Source organism: Thamnophis elegans, chromosome 12 (assembly GCF_009769535.1).
Source record: "Thamnophis elegans isolate rThaEle1 chromosome 12, rThaEle1.pri, whole genome shotgun sequence".
Classification (NCBI taxonomy): Eukaryota; Metazoa; Chordata; class Lepidosauria; order Squamata; family Colubridae; genus Thamnophis; species Thamnophis elegans.
Genome location: NC_045552.1, coordinates 12,866,862 through 12,882,300, shown reverse-complemented (window position 1 = coordinate 12,882,300; position 15,439 = coordinate 12,866,862). Strand labels below are relative to the sequence as shown.

General features: G+C 44.4%; 1 protein-coding gene across 1 annotated transcript in view; it reads right to left on the bottom strand.

Annotated features, from left to right (window-relative positions):
- Window positions 1-15,439, bottom strand: part of FOXO6 (forkhead box O6) — a 143,668-nt gene that overhangs the window by 99,790 nt on the left and 28,439 nt on the right. The gene's annotated exons all lie outside the window — the stretch shown is intronic.

The window sequence follows — 15,439 nt, the reverse complement described above, 5'->3', positions numbered from 1 at the left end:
GAACACCTTTACAAACAATTAATTAATCACGCTGGGAACTGAAGCTGGCACATTCTAAATGCAACATGAAGTGCCCCCCGCCATTAAGAGGCGTTACTGTAATCTGAAAAGTAGCTGGCTGGGAGACAAGCAACAAGCTTCCTTCTTCTTCTTCTTCTTTTATTCGTAAACATTTTGAATACAGTGTATTGCCAGGGCGTATCATTTGCAAAAAAGCGAACAAAACGAAATATTAACATATATACCAATAATGATGATAATAGTGTAACAGAACAATTTTAACTAGGTTTCTCTTTATATAGGCTTGTTTGTAATTCTGTTAAATATATTAGCAGATTTATAAATATAAACCATCTTTATATTTAATTCATACATAGCAATAATATTTCGTCATCTAATTTCTACTACCTCTTATCTCTAATCATTCTTGAAGTCTGTTCTACGTTAAGTAATATTCTGTGTCTTCGTTGTCCTTTATTTTTAATGTCAATCTGTCCATCTCTGTACAGACTGTTTTCCGAATTACATCCTCATCCAATAGAGTGTTCTCATTTTTTCCAATATTGTACAAATCCTTGCTGCTGCCAATACATGCAAAACTAAAAATATAGTCCCTTTATCATAGCCCTCCGGCATTATACCCAACGAAAATATTTCTGGTTAATGATCTATGTGTTGATTTGTCCCAGTGGTGAAATTCAATTTTTTTTTACTACCGGTTCTGTGGGCATGGCAGGGGAAAGATACTGTGAAATCTCCATTCCCTCCCCACTCCTAGGGAAAGAATATTGCAAAATCCTCATTCCCTCCCCACTCTGGGGCCAGTCAGAGATGGTATTTGCCGGTTCTCCGAACTACTCAAAATTTTCGCTACCGGTTCGCCAGAACCTATCAGAACCTGCTGGATTTCACCCCTGCTTCGTCATCTTTTCCAACCAAGTGTGTATTTTCGTCCAATATTTTCAGCAACAAGCTTTCTCCATTTACAACACCGAGGTGTGGAATTCTCTGCCAAGGAATAGGATATTGGGGGTTTCTTTCCCCCCCCCTCTTAATGGTGCATTCAAATATTGTTAGGTTTCTCTTGTGCATTTAATTTGTCTTAATTTCTTTCACTGCTGCCCCCCCCCTTACCAGCTCTGTGGTTTAATGAAAGATTAGATAGCCTTTTTTTTTGTCTTTCAGAAAACCAGTTATGTTTTGCTGCAACAAGGTTAAGAAAACATACTCCTTCTGATAAAAATTGGTTCTCCGGAACAGGTGCTATCAGACTCCTTCTCCTGATTTTTGCCACTCCAGATTATTTACTTATTTTTATGTATCTAATAATCCCATCTCGCTCTGAAAAGCGACTCTTAACCAGGGCTGTCCTTCTATCATATCACTTTTTTTTTTTTTTGGCAGTTTCTGTCCAAAGCAATTTTACTGAATTGGTTTCCTTATTCTTCAACCGTCAGTTCAGGACACAAAAACTACTCCTTAACATTCTGGTAAATGTGAGCATATTAAATGACTGCTTCTATTAATTGCTTATTTGTTTACTTTCACAAAAATCATGGGTTGGAATGTTGTCTGAAGCTACCAAAATGCCAGATTCCTCTGAACTTCAGATTTCGAATACACCCATTCGCAGATTTATACCCAAGGACAGCAAGATGTTCTATTGTGTTTATTGAAGGTAAAGGTTGCCCCCACACACATGTGCTCGTCATTCCTGACTCTAGGGGGCGGTGCTCATCTCCGTTTCAAAGCCAAAAAGCCAGTGCTGTCTGAAGATGTCTCTGTGGTCATGTGGCTGGCATGTCTAAACGCCGAAAGAGCATGGAACACTGTTACCTTCCCACCAAAGGTGGTTCCTATTTTTCTACTTGCATTTTTACATGCTTTCCAACTGTTAGGGTTGGCAGAAACTGGGACAAATAATGGGAGCACACTCCATTACGTAGCCCTAGGGATTCAAACCGCCAACCTTTCTGATCGACAAGCTCAGCGTCTTAGCCACTGAGCCACCGCATCCCTATATTGCACACCTACAAACATTTAATAGCAATAGCAATAGCAGTTAGACTTATATACCGCTTCATAGGGCTTTCAGCCCTCTCTAAGCGGTTTACAGAGTCAGCATATCGCCCCCAACAACAATCCGGGTCCTCATTTTACCCACCTCGGAAGGATGGAAGGCTGAGTCAACCCTGAGCCAGTGAGATTTGAACCCCTGAACTGCTGAACTAGCAGTCAGCTGAAGTGGCCTGCAGTACTGCACTCTACCCACTGCGCCACCTCGGCTGCGCCACCTCGGCTGCGCCACCTCGGCTCATACTCATTTTGAACTGCTGAAGCAAGTCTGCTTCCCTCCTGAACGGCAGCGGCCCATCACTCTTCTTGGAATGAATATGACAGCCAAGTTATAACAGATGAAATAAATATAGTACCGTTTAGAACAAATGGAGCGGATCCTTCAAGAGGCAGCCTGCGGTGGATTATGTCAATTGTTCTGGATTGGAGAATCTGGGTTGTTACAACTGTATTTCTCCTAGTTTCTGTGACGTATCCAAGTCTTCTAGCAAGGAGGACTTATCTTCAGGGTTCTAACCAGTGGTGGTATTCAGCCGGTTCGGACCAGTTCAGGGGAACCAGTAGTGGTGACCTTCATGGGCTCCCTCCCTGGCGCTATGCTGTCCTATTTAGCCATGTTTCCGAAGCCGTGCACATGCATGCAAGCCGTGCGCATGAGCAAAGTGTATGCGTCATTTTTTTACTACCAGTTTGCTTGTGCGCACATGTACACACAATGTTTCTGCGCATGTGCAGAAGCATCCAGGTGGGTGGGCGGAGCCTCGCCTGATCCGGGCCAAACTGGGAGCAAGCCACCTCTGGCATGCACGCTTACATTTCTGGTGCATGGCGAACCAATGGTAAAATTATGTGAAGCCCACCTCTGGTTCTAACTAACTGGAGACACCCCATTTGAATGGGGAGGAAGGGAGAATTGGTGCTTCTCAGAAGCCTAACCTCTCCCCCAGGGGAGACTTTGATGTAGTTCTGGAAGCTTTTGCATTTTCCCCCTAGCTGCTGAATCCCGACAGGCATACACCCAGAGAGGGAGGGAGGGAGGGAGAGAGAGGCTCAGGAACTCCCAGTACAATGTGCCTGTTTCATACCAACTCTACAACCTTCCTTGCATGTGCCTTCTAGTACGTGTGTTCCCAAGCCTTTGGGTGCATTTCTTTCTTTCCTTCGACAAAACAAAACAAGCCCTGAGAGCATAGAAAGCCTCATTTCCGCCTTGGCAGGAGCCGGACTCAAAAAGACCTCCATGCACCGGGCGGGGGGGGGGGGGCAGAGGGAGGCAGTCCAGGCAGAGAAGCTGCCAAAGAGCAAACGGGCAGCATGCCTGTAACAGCAAGCAAGACCGCCAGCCCCAGCCACGCTATCTGGAGCAGTGTGACATGCGGGAGGATGCTAGGTGCTGGCAGTGCAGGAACGAGAGAGGTCGTGGGAAGGCCAGTGGACTGGAGGAATCCAGATGGAAGGGAGAGGAAGATGGATTGCAAATGGTCACCTGGAAAAGCCATCTCTCCCTCTTTTTTCTCTGCCTCTCTCCCTCTCTCCACTTCTCTTTCTCTTTTTCCTCTCACTCACCCTCTCCCTCTCTCTCCGTCTTTCTCTCCATTTCTCTTTCTTTCTTTCTTTCTCCCTCTCTCCATTTCTTTCTCTCCCTTTTTCTCTCCCTCTTTCTCCCTCTCTCCATTTCTCTCTTTCTCTCTCTCACCCTTTCCATTTCTCTTTCCCTCTCCCTCTCCATTTCTCTTTCTCTTTTTCCTCACACTCACCCTCTCCCTCCCTCTCCGTCTTTCTCTCCATTTCTCTTTCTTTCTTTCTTTCTCCCTCTCTTCATTTCTTTCTCTCCCTTTTTCTCTCTCCCTCTTTCTCCCTCTCTCCATTTCTCTCTTTCTCTCTCTCATCCTCTCCCTTTCCATTTCTCTTTCCCTCTCCCTCTCTCCATTTCTCTTTCTCTTTTTCCTCACACTCACCCTCTCCCTCCCTCTCCGTCTTTCTCTCCCTTTCTCTCTCTCTCTCCATCTTTCTCCTTCTCTCCATTTCTCTCTCTCCATTTCTCTTTCTTTTTCCCTCCCTCCCTCTCTTCATTTCTTTCTTTCCCCTTTTCTGTCCTTCCCTCTCTCCATTTCGCTCTCTCTCTCTCACCCTTTCCTTCTTTCCATTTCTCTTTCCTTCTCTCCATTTCTCTTTCTCTTTTCTCTCTCTCTTTCTCATCCTCTCTCTCCCTGTCCTTCTCTCCTTTTCTTTCTTTCTTTCTCTCTCTCCCTTCCCCCTCTCTCTCCCTCTATCTCCCTCTCTTCATTTCTTTTCCTCTTTCTTGTTCTCTCTCCCTCTCTCCATTTCTCTCTCTCCCTGTCTCTCCATTTCTCCCTTTCTCCCTTTCTCTTTCTTTCTCTCTCTCTCCCTGCCTCTCTCTCCCCCCGCCCTCTCTCTCTTCACACACAAAGTCCTTCATCCGAGATGTCCATGGAGATTCTCAGTCATCCAAGTCATGGTTATCCCCAAGGTGCTTTTTCAAGAGGCCATTATACTTCCTTGAAGATATTTCGCTTGTCATCCAAGAAGCTTCTTCGGTTCAGGGAAATGCCCTCCCCTTCACGACACAACCTCTTACAGGCTACAACCACTTTAGCTCCCCACACCCAATTTAGCCCTAAGGGAGGGGAGGGACTTGGGGCATGGGTAGACTGAGGACCGGCTAGGGAATGGAAGAAGTTTCTTAGATGAGAAGTGAAACGTCTTCAAGGAAAAACAAAGTCCAGTTGCTTTTTGAAAAAGCACCTTCATCCAAGACTTTCCAGAGTCAGATCAGGGTCTTTCAAATCAGGCAGATTTGAAGGGGGGAGAAAATTACCAAAGACGCCAACAGAGCTATACTCGGGCCAGATGATTGCCACAGCTTCTTAGGGAACAACTGCAGCAAAGCTCTGCTCCTTGGAGGCCTGCAGCAGGTGCTGGCTTTGTTCCACCCCAAACCTTCCTCAGCGGAGGAGGCAGGTGTTACTCTGAAGGAAAGAGGCAGGTGCAGGTAGCTCCCCAAAGCCCCTGGCTCCCCAACCAGACAGAGCTGTTGCTCACAAACATGGGGCTTCAGAGACGTCCGGCTGGACTGGAAAGGTTGTTTCTTGTTTTAACTTGCCGTGCCAAAATGTAATTTTTTTCATTAAAAAAAAATTAGCGCAGTATTATCCACCTGGGCACAGAATAAGGAACGGGAGAGCTCATCCTTGGCTTGTTCCAATGCCAGTAAGTGTAAGATTTCCCCAACCTTTGAGCTTCCACCTGTATCAATGTCTCCTCCCCCCCCCCCGAATTCACAACACTGGACAAGTTGATCACGGAGTTCTAGGAAAGTGTAATCTAACCATGTGGATTGCAGCCAGATTTGAGAAGGCTGCATTACGCTAATCTCCATCTGCAAAATAGGTAAATAAATAGGTAAAATGCCAGAGCAAGCAGCAGTCCTGATTCAGGACTGGCCAATTTGCTGCCGAAAGTCAAAAGCAAGGATATGCCTCTCTCTTTCAGTGTCTCTAAGTCAGGGGTCGGCAACCTTAAATACTCAAAGAGCCACAAAGGTCCTAACTGGAAGCCCCCCCACTTCAATTCTGGAGCCGACCGGAAGTCTGGTTCCCCCACCATAGAGTCTCCTCCTAGCGCAGTGTCCTTTTTCCTCTACCTGTCCTAACCGAAAGCCCTATCAATTGTGGAGCTGACCGGCAACAGGGAGCCGCAGCAGACGGATGAAAGAGCCACATGCAGCTCCAGAGCTGCGGGTTGCTGAACTCTGGTCTAAGTGATGCTTGTCCTTTGGCAGCTGACTCCTGGGCCACAGAACGACTGAGCCAACTGCAAAAACAGGGCACCCAGTGCTCGAGCCCAAACAAGGCCAGCTAGTTCACCATTCCATGTGCTGTGCAAACCTTATCGGAGGCAACTGGTCAATGACCCTGGTTTTGATTGTGGCAATGGCACCATCTCTCCTAAATTTAACTGAAGAAAGGATGTTGATCAGTGTTGGGATTCCAGTTTTTTTTTACTACCGATTCTGTGGGCATGGCTTTGTGGGTGTGATGTTGCTTGGTGGCATGCCTTAGTGGGCGGGGCAGGGGAAGGATGCTGCAAAATCCCCATTCCCTCCCCACCCCATTAACCAGCTCTCCAGCTCCCTTCTCCTGTTCAGGGCAACAAAAGAAGATCGGCTGGGAGGCAGCGGGGGCGGGGCCAGCCTATTTGCTGGTTTTCCGAATTACTCAAAAGAGGCCTTTGTCTTTTTCTAGCCTAATGGTAAGGACACTCCTGTGCAAGCCTTATTATATGCTAACATCTGCCATCAGAAGGTGAGACACTGGTAATCCCCAGACTGGCATTTTCCTTAGCTTGAAGGATAAAGTAACATGGGGAGCAGGAGGGATGCTTAGATTGTGGGAGTTAGCAACCAGGCGCAAGAGCAGAACTAATGAAAAAGTTGCCAGCTATAAACTCTTTTCGAGGAGGTTGTTGTTTCTTGAGCCCAAATCAGTTCACACCGCGCCTGTCTGCCAAGTTGGCACGCAATCATCCCTTTACTGTAAGGTTTGAGTCTCTCACCTGTGCTCGGAAACGAGAGTCAAAAGAGGCATTGTGTACGAAGCGGAATAACTCTCTCCTTTTGCTCCTATCAAGAAACATTACCTATCACGACTGTTCAATGCAGAAAGGAGGAGGAAGCGGAACAGATCAGATTCAAATGCGATAGGATAGCCTTACAAGAAACCGGATGTTTCTAGGCCCACCTGAAAAAGGCAAATAACATAGCACTCCCGCTGAGTGTGGTCTCCTGCATAAAGGTGCAGGATTTGAAGTCAGGCTCTTGGACTCCCGTGATTTTAAATCCAAATTCTTTTTTTTTTAAAAAACCGCGTGCAAAAGTTCAACAGTAGGAGAGCAGAAGGAAGGCCTGGAATAACCACTTGACCTGCACATTGATTGCCCATCTTCTCCTGCTATTGAGATAAAACAGTTTGACCTCTTAAGTCTGAGGGCAGTGATGGCAAACCTTTTCGGCACTGAGTGCCCAAACCGGAACGCCCAGGCATGTATGCGTAGGTGCACATGGCAGAGCACCAAAAACCCGAAGACCAGCTGGCCAGTGTACATGCATGCACCAGCCAGCTAGTCTTCATGTGCGCTGGAGCACCGAAAAACCGAAAACCAGCTGGCCGGCATGCACATGCCTGTTTTGGGGGTGTTTTTCAGGGTGTTTTGGGGGTGTTTTTCGGCTCAAAAAGTGGCCTGAAAACACCCCAAAAAATGCCCTGTTTTTGCGCTGGGCTTTTTTGGCCATTTTCAAGCTGTTTTCCAGCACCTGCAAAAAACAGCTGGCGACAACACACGTGCCCACAGAGAGGGCTCTCTGTGCCACTTCTGGCATTCACCACCACAATCTTAGGGTATTTCCAAACTAACATCTTCTGGCAATATTTAAGTAGTCTTCAATAAATCATTAAAAAAATCTCCCCTTTCCACGTTTAACCTGTATATTTGAAAATAAATAAAAGCAAAGGAGAAAGAGTATTTGTACATGATTTTTCTTGTCTCATTACATATTGTTTGTGTGTGTGTGTGTGTGTGTGTGTGTGTGTGTTCATATTCCTGTCTTCGGCTCTGAAAAGGGATTGAATTCAGTCAACGAAATCAAGAAACGGTGTAATACAGGGGGCAAAAAACCGTGATCAACACAATGTTGACAATAAAAAACACATTATTAAGCTGGGCATCATACAATTAGAATGCTTTGTTATACAAAATCATTCTTCTTTGCTACTTGAAAACATTACAGAATTAGCTGTTGGGCAGACATCCCTGGCAAGGATTTATTATAGCCTTGACCAAATTCAAAAAAAGCTCCAATATCTATCTATCTAACTCTGTTTAGGTTTTCTAATCTCGTGTAGAAAAATTAATAAACAAGAAAATGCTCCGGCTTCAGTTCATATACCCATTCCAACAATAAAGGCAGAAACCTTGCTTGATTCAGATCAGGGTTGGGTTCCTGCCAGTTCTAAGCTCTTCTATAGAAGAGGTTCCACAAATCTACATTGCCGTTTAGAACCGGTTCCAGCTCCCTCCCCCCGCCCATCCACACATCATCAAGATGAAGAGCGAGAAGAGGAATCCTGGGAGTTGAAGTCCACAAGTCTTAAAGCTGCCAAGTTTGAACACCCCTGGGTTTTTTTTCTAAAGGGTTAGGGCTGCAAGGGTCTTGTAACTTGACAGCTTTAAGACTTGCGTGGGCAGTGCTAATCTCAGTTTCAAAGCTGAAGAGACAGTGCTGTCGGAAGACGTCTCCATGGCCATGTGGCCAGCATGACTAAACACCGGAGCATAGAATGCCAACACAGTTCCAGGCTGCATAAACAGAGGAATAGAATCAAGATCCCGTGAAGTGTTCATACCACTTTATAAGACCTTGGTAAGGCCAAACTTGGAATACTGCATTCAGTTTTGGTCGCCAGGATGTAAAAAAAGATACTGAGACTCTAGAAAGAGTGCAGAGAAGAGCAACAAAAATGATTAGTGGACTGGAGGCTAAAACATATGAAGAACGGTTGCAGGAACTGGGTATGTCTAGTTTAATGAAAAGAAGGACCAGGGGATGACATGATAGTAGTGTACCAATATCTCAGGGGTTGCCACAAAGAAGAGGAAGTCAAGCTATTCTCCAAAGCACCTGAGGGCAGGAAAAGAAGCAATGGGTGGAAACTAATCAAGGAGAGAAGCAACTTAGAACTAAGGAGAAATCTCCTGACAGTGAGAACAATTAATCAATGGAACAACTTGCCTCCAGAAGTTGTGAATGCTCCAACACTGGAAGTTTTTAAGAAGATGTTGCATCTTCTGAAGTAGTATAGGGCTTCCTGCCTGCACAGGGGGTTGGACTAGAAGACCTCCAATGTCCCTTCCAACTCTCTTGTTATATTATATATTATATGGCAGTAAACCACACACCAGCTGGCATTTTGCAAATGGATCAGGTATGGAGGCTAAGTGGCATATGCAAAAAGGGAAAGGGTTTTTAAACAAGACCTGGATATTGGCCCTCAATGAACTATAAAGAGCTACACAAAGGTTAAAACAAAAGAATTATGCATCCCAGTGCTTTTACGTTCATTATTAGCCTGATGTCCCACAAGAAATTTAACCAGTGGGACTTGCAATTAATACCTGTAATATAATAGACCTGATTATAATAACCGGGATAATTACATTATATCCAAGGAGGATGAGAAAAAAGGTTCTAGCAAAACAAGTCCTTTGTCTTTGCTTTCTTCTGCCTCTGCCTTGCAGGTAATCACTAACAACACCAGGCAAACCCCTTTTTAATGGACTCTTTAATAATGCTGTAATTTCCTTTTGCAGCGAAAGTTTTCCAAACAGTCAAAGAATCAAAACAAAGCGATGATTGCTTCTATTAGCATTAAATTCCACTTTGAGAGCGAGAATAAATCAAACAGGAGATTCAATTCAGGGCAGAACGATAAAAAAAGAAGAAGAAGCCAATAATGATTTTTTAATATTAATAAGAAAAATATATTATTATGCGCTCTTAAGCATTTAAACTTCTAATCCAATCAGCACAAAGTGCAGAGATAAATCAAGGTCGCAGAACAGAGAGTCAACTTCTAGGACAGAGGAAATAAAACAGCAGCCATCGTCTCTGGGACTCAAGCAGGTTTGACAATTTCAAAGGGAGGCATGTGGGTGGGAAGAGGGTGTGGGGGGGAGAAAGGAAGAATTTATGAGGCTGTCATTTTCCTAACAAGCTTGTTAATCCTTTGTCTCTGTCCAAGGAAAAGAGAATAGGGCAGCAGTCCAAAGAAATCTTGAATTAACCATAGCCGTGACGTTTCTGGCTCCCTTGCACTCTTTAAAAAAAAAGCGATATGGGGCAGATAACTTGTTCCTTGCATCATTTTAGTAGGTGAAGTTTGCCACTATTGTTTCATAGACAATAGGCTAGACCCAATTTCACAAGTTCAAAAAGCTGTCTGAAAGTAATTACGTATGCAATACATAAACAAGTTGGCACATTGAGTAGTTTCTACAATGTTCTGCAACCTGGTGTCTTTCAACTGTGTTAGACTACGACCTCCTTACTTCCTGATTGTTGACCACACTGGCTAAGATTTTGGGGAAATACAGCTTCAACTTGTCTGAGTGACTCCCTTTTTACGATCCTATAATCCTGTGATGGCAAACCTATGGCACGCCTGCCAGAGGTAGCATGCAGAGCCCTCTCTGTGGGCATGCGCGCCATCACCAGCTGCTCTTCTGTTTTCCAGGGTGTGCATGTGCACCAGCCTCTTGGTCTTCGCATGCGCCAGAGTGCCGGAAACCCAAAAACCAGCTGGCCACTGTGTATGTGCATGGAGACCACTTGGTCTTTGGGTTTCTGGCACTGTGGCACGAGCGCATGCGTGCAAATATTCTGGTTTGGGCACTCTGTGCTGAAAAGGTTTGCCATCACTGTATAATCCCTTAATCTGGGCTAGAGTCAGGGCGACTGGATGGAGGTTGGGAGCATTTACTGGCCCCATGCCCTTCCTGACACTACACAGAGTTCACAGTAGATATTTTTTCTTTGCGTCCTAGAAGAGAAACATCTGCCTTTACCCCAGGATCGAACTCTCAACCTTCCGAGTGGGAGGTAACATCTTTACCATTAGGCCACCACCACACCACTCTAACTTCCATCAATGACATTAGGTTGGGAGAGGCAATGTTAAACCCAAACAAATGGCAGTGAAATTTGGACGGGAAGCTTCACGTAAGACTATTTCTCCACCAGATACTCATGGCATCTTTTAGCATCATCCGTCATTGTGCCAAATAAAATAATGAGGACGGATGTTACATCATCTCAATGACAACAGGTGACCATCAGGAGATGGTATAAAGTGAATAGTAAGGAAATACCATAACCTAAATAAAGAAGCTTGTTGAATTATCGTAGTTAGGACTGGACACTGTGAGCTTGAAGGAAAATACAAATCTGAGTATTGTATGCAGAAAGCACTACACTCCCTGGTAGTTTCAATGAAAAGAACCAAATAGCAAATAATACCAGATCCAATAGAATATTTATTGTTTATTGTAGGGCGACCTGGAAACCTTACCTATCTGAACAATAAGCTTCTTATAAACTATAAACTCAAGATCTCTGCCCGAGACCCTAGCTAATCAAGGCACAGGAGAGGAATAAATGGAAAAACGGTTTGATCTGCTAAAAGGCCACTTCTAACAGTAGACATTTAACTGACCTCAACTTGGAGAATTGTTGGGAGGGTAAAATGGAGAAGAGTTAGACTGATCTGAGCTTTAGCAAGAATGGGAAATAAAAGTGAAGTCATAAATACAGACTTTCAAAGCAACTGCACATTAGAAGAGTCACATGTGACCCTTACAATGAAGAATGAATTTGCTCTGTTATGAATTAATCTGCCCTTTACTGAACCCATTAAGGCTACAAGAGTGCATGTCTCCTCACTGTGCCATTCGGGAGTGTTGGATTACAGCTCCTCAAATTCTTAAAGACAATCAGAAGCTGTGTGGAGCAGAACTTCTGATAGCGGCCATCCCTTAATGGTATGTGGGAATGACCTTGCTAGGGCAAAGAGAAGGCAACGAAAAAAATAGGCTGATAAAAGGCAGCTTAGCCCACATCAGGAATGAGGGAAGGGGCAAGAGGGTCAGAAGAGACCAGTGGTGAAATTCAAATTTGTTTACTACCTGTTCTGTGGGTGTGGCTTGGTGGGTGTGGCAGTGGAAGGATAGTGCAAAATCTCCATTCTCTCTCCACTCCAGGGAGAGGATATTACACAATCTCCATTCCTTCCCCATTCCAGGGGGAAGGATATTGCAAAATCTCTATTCCCACTCCACTCTGGGGCCAGTCAGAGGTGGTATTTGCCGGTTCTCCGAACTACTCAAAATTTCCGCTACCGGTTCTCCAGAACCTGTCAGAACCTGCTGAATTTCACCCCTGGAAGAGACCCTCGCTAGGTTCAGGGCTGAGAAGAGGATGAGGGCAGGGAGAGAAATACTTTCCGATTTGCAAAATTCTCTTAATGTAAACTTTACAAGAAAACAGAATTAGCTCATCCGGTCGAATTCCCCATCTGATCTGCTGATCTGCACTGTAAGACTGACATCAGCCTTGCAAATCTGAAAGTACTTCTCCCCTCTCTCTTCCTCTTAAAATAAAAACTAGGGAGGGTCTCTTCTGAACCTCTTGCCCCACCCACATTCCTGCTGAGGGCCAAACCGCTTTTTATATGACTGTTCCTTTCCTTGTGTCTTGTTGCTCTGCCTCCCAAGGCCATTCCCACATACCATTACAGGTCTTAACCTATTTACTAGCCACGGAGGCTTTGAAGATAAACTGACTTCTGACCCACCGGGTAATCCTTTCAAAGGTATTTTCCTAACCAGATTTCTCAATGCCATCAACAATGATGAAAGTTTCTAATGGACTGACTACTCAGGAAAAGTTCTTAAAAATTCAGATATTCAGTGATGCGTCTGCCATGAAAGCAGCAAAAATGCTGGCAGCTCACACGGAACCATCCCATTCCCCACCACCACCACCAGTCCACAAAGTCAGAAAGGTTGGGGAACTCTGCTTTACTGTGCTGTGCAGTATTTTAAAAACAATTAAATAAAGTCACCCTGGAATATGCAAGAGCATAAATGTGCATTTGTCTATGACTCTTTAAAGCAGCGGTATCTTCTCTTGGGAATTCAGTGCTCCTCACTGCAGCTGCTATATTATCACAAAAAAAGATATAGCTCCTTTGAAGAGTCACAATCAGGCACCAGGCTTCCACCTTTTCTTTCCAAAATTTTGTTCTGGATTCCTGTTTAAACTATAGCACATCCTTAGTTCTTTAGAACATGCAGAGTACAAGTGCACCACCTGTTTGTGATGCATAAAAGCAACTGCCTCTTTAACTAGCATTACACAGCCGCTACAGAAAAGCTACGTAAGTCTAGAAACGGTCCCAGCTACTTCATGAGTTGCATTCAGATGCCATGCTTGCATTCCTGCAAACAGTGAACCTTTTTTTCCAAACTAAATCATTGCAAAGAAATGAACAAATTTCCAAATCATATGATTTTTTTTAAAAAAAATCGCAAATTCCTTGATTTAGGAAAAAAACCTAAAGATATATAAACATAGCCGTTTCAGAGCATCACTGGACCACTTGAAAAATTGCAGAAGTAGCCCACCAAACTATTTGTTCTTCAGATTGATGTAGGAGAAGAGCTGGCAGAGCTGGAGAGTGTGGGTGAAGTTAAATGCATCATCATTTTAAAATTGTTGTGTTTCCACAAGCACTCCAAGTCCAACCCCTCCTGAACACCATCGACTATTAGATGGTCCAACAGATTAATGTCAGGTGCGAAGAATCCGGACTATTCATAAGATTGCAGCGTAGAAGATATATTCTAGCCTATACACAAGAATCTGGTCAAGTTCAACAACAAATTGATGACCGATATTAAGGGTCAACAGAATTCAGGAGACAAAGACTTGGACCATTTGTGGAAACACAATGACTCCAAACTGATGATGCATTTAACTCCGCCCCCAGCTCTGCCTGCTCTTCTCCTACTGTAGGAGTTTGACACTCCTGCTCTTAAGGGCTGCATCAAGGCTGTGGTTGACCTTAGGGCCAGGTGGACATGGCTGACTGGGTGGGTGTGGCTGACTGAGTGGGTATGGCCAGCTGTATGGGCACGGACAGCTTGAACACCACTCCCCAAACTTCTGGCATGTTTCCTGTTCGCATTGGGTAGATCAGGTTGAAGTTACATTGGCCTGATCTTTCCTCTTCACACATTATAAGAGTGACATGGTAGACCAGGATGACCTGGTGGGCCAGATCCAACCACATCCAGAAACAGCCTTTTTAGGTAACTAATTTCTACAAAGTCCAAGTCCAAAACTTATTCATGATTCTATACTCACTCCTCAGATAATCAGAGTAATAAGGAAAAGATAAAGGTTCTCTTCACTCATATGTGCTTGTTATTCCCAACTCTAGGGGGCGGTGCTCATCTCCATTTCAAAGCCGAAGAGCCAGCGCTGTCCGAAGATGTCTCCGTGGTCATGTGGCACTAAACACCAAAAGCGCATGGAACGCTGTTACCTTCCCACCAAAGGAGGTTGGTTCCTATTTTTCTACTTGCATTTTTACTTTTTACGTGTTACTCGAAAGAAGTGCTTTCGAACTGCTAGGTTGGCAGAAGCTGGGACAAGTAACGGGAGCTCACTCCGTTACACAGTGCTAGGGATTCAAGCAGTCAAACTGCCGACCTTTCAATCAACAAGCTCAGAGTCTTAGCTCCCGAGTCACCGCATCCCTCCTAATCAGAGTAATAAGGGGCTGTAATTTTCATTGCAGAAAAGTTGGGTTTTGGATTTGAAAAGCCTTACTCATCTCATCCCATTGTGTTCTACTGCCAAACTCACCAAAGGAACTAAATTACGGAGCCATTTTTTTTTGAAAGCAGGAACCCAAAGCTTCCTGTCAAGCTGCAACATACCAAATGTTTTCTGGGTGCCACCAATACTAATAATCATCTTCATAATATCTCCCTCCAGTTTGTTTCCTACTGGATTCCAAATATATTTCCAATGGATTACTCATTTTTTTTTTCTTTTTCTTTTCGTCAATCTGACAGATTGACAGATTAATTGATCCATCGAGCCAAACCCGTGATCAGCAAGGCCACATAGGTAGCAAAGAACCCAACTGGAGAATCAGGATGACTCACCGCGGTATTGAGTGGCTTGATTTATTTCAAAATAAATCACTTCGTCAAAAGGACCCAATGTGAAATGATGATTTCAGAAGAATATGTCAGTCATTCCGGGCTTTCAAATGTCACACGAATGCTGTGGTGTTTTTTTTTTAAAGGAGTTTTTGCTTACTTTAATTTCTCACTATGGAGCGTTTAAGGGGAACACACAAAGAGAACATGAAGATAATTGCATTTTCCAACTCAGAATCCTAGTAAGTGGTATTTAAAGGTAAAGGTAAAGGTTCCCCTCGCACATATGTGCTAGTCGTTCCCTAGGGGGCAGTGCTCATCTCAAAACCAAAGAGCCAGCGCTGTCCGAAGACATCTCCGTAGTTATGTGGCTGGCATGACTAAACACCGAAGGCGCACGGAACGCTGTTACCTTCCCACCAAAGGTGGCTCCTATTTTTTCTACTTGCATTTTTACGTGCTTTTGAACTGCTAGGTTGGCAGAAGCTGGGACAAGTAACGGGAGCTTACTCCATTATGTGGCGCTAGGGATTCGAACTGCCGAACCATCGACCTTTCT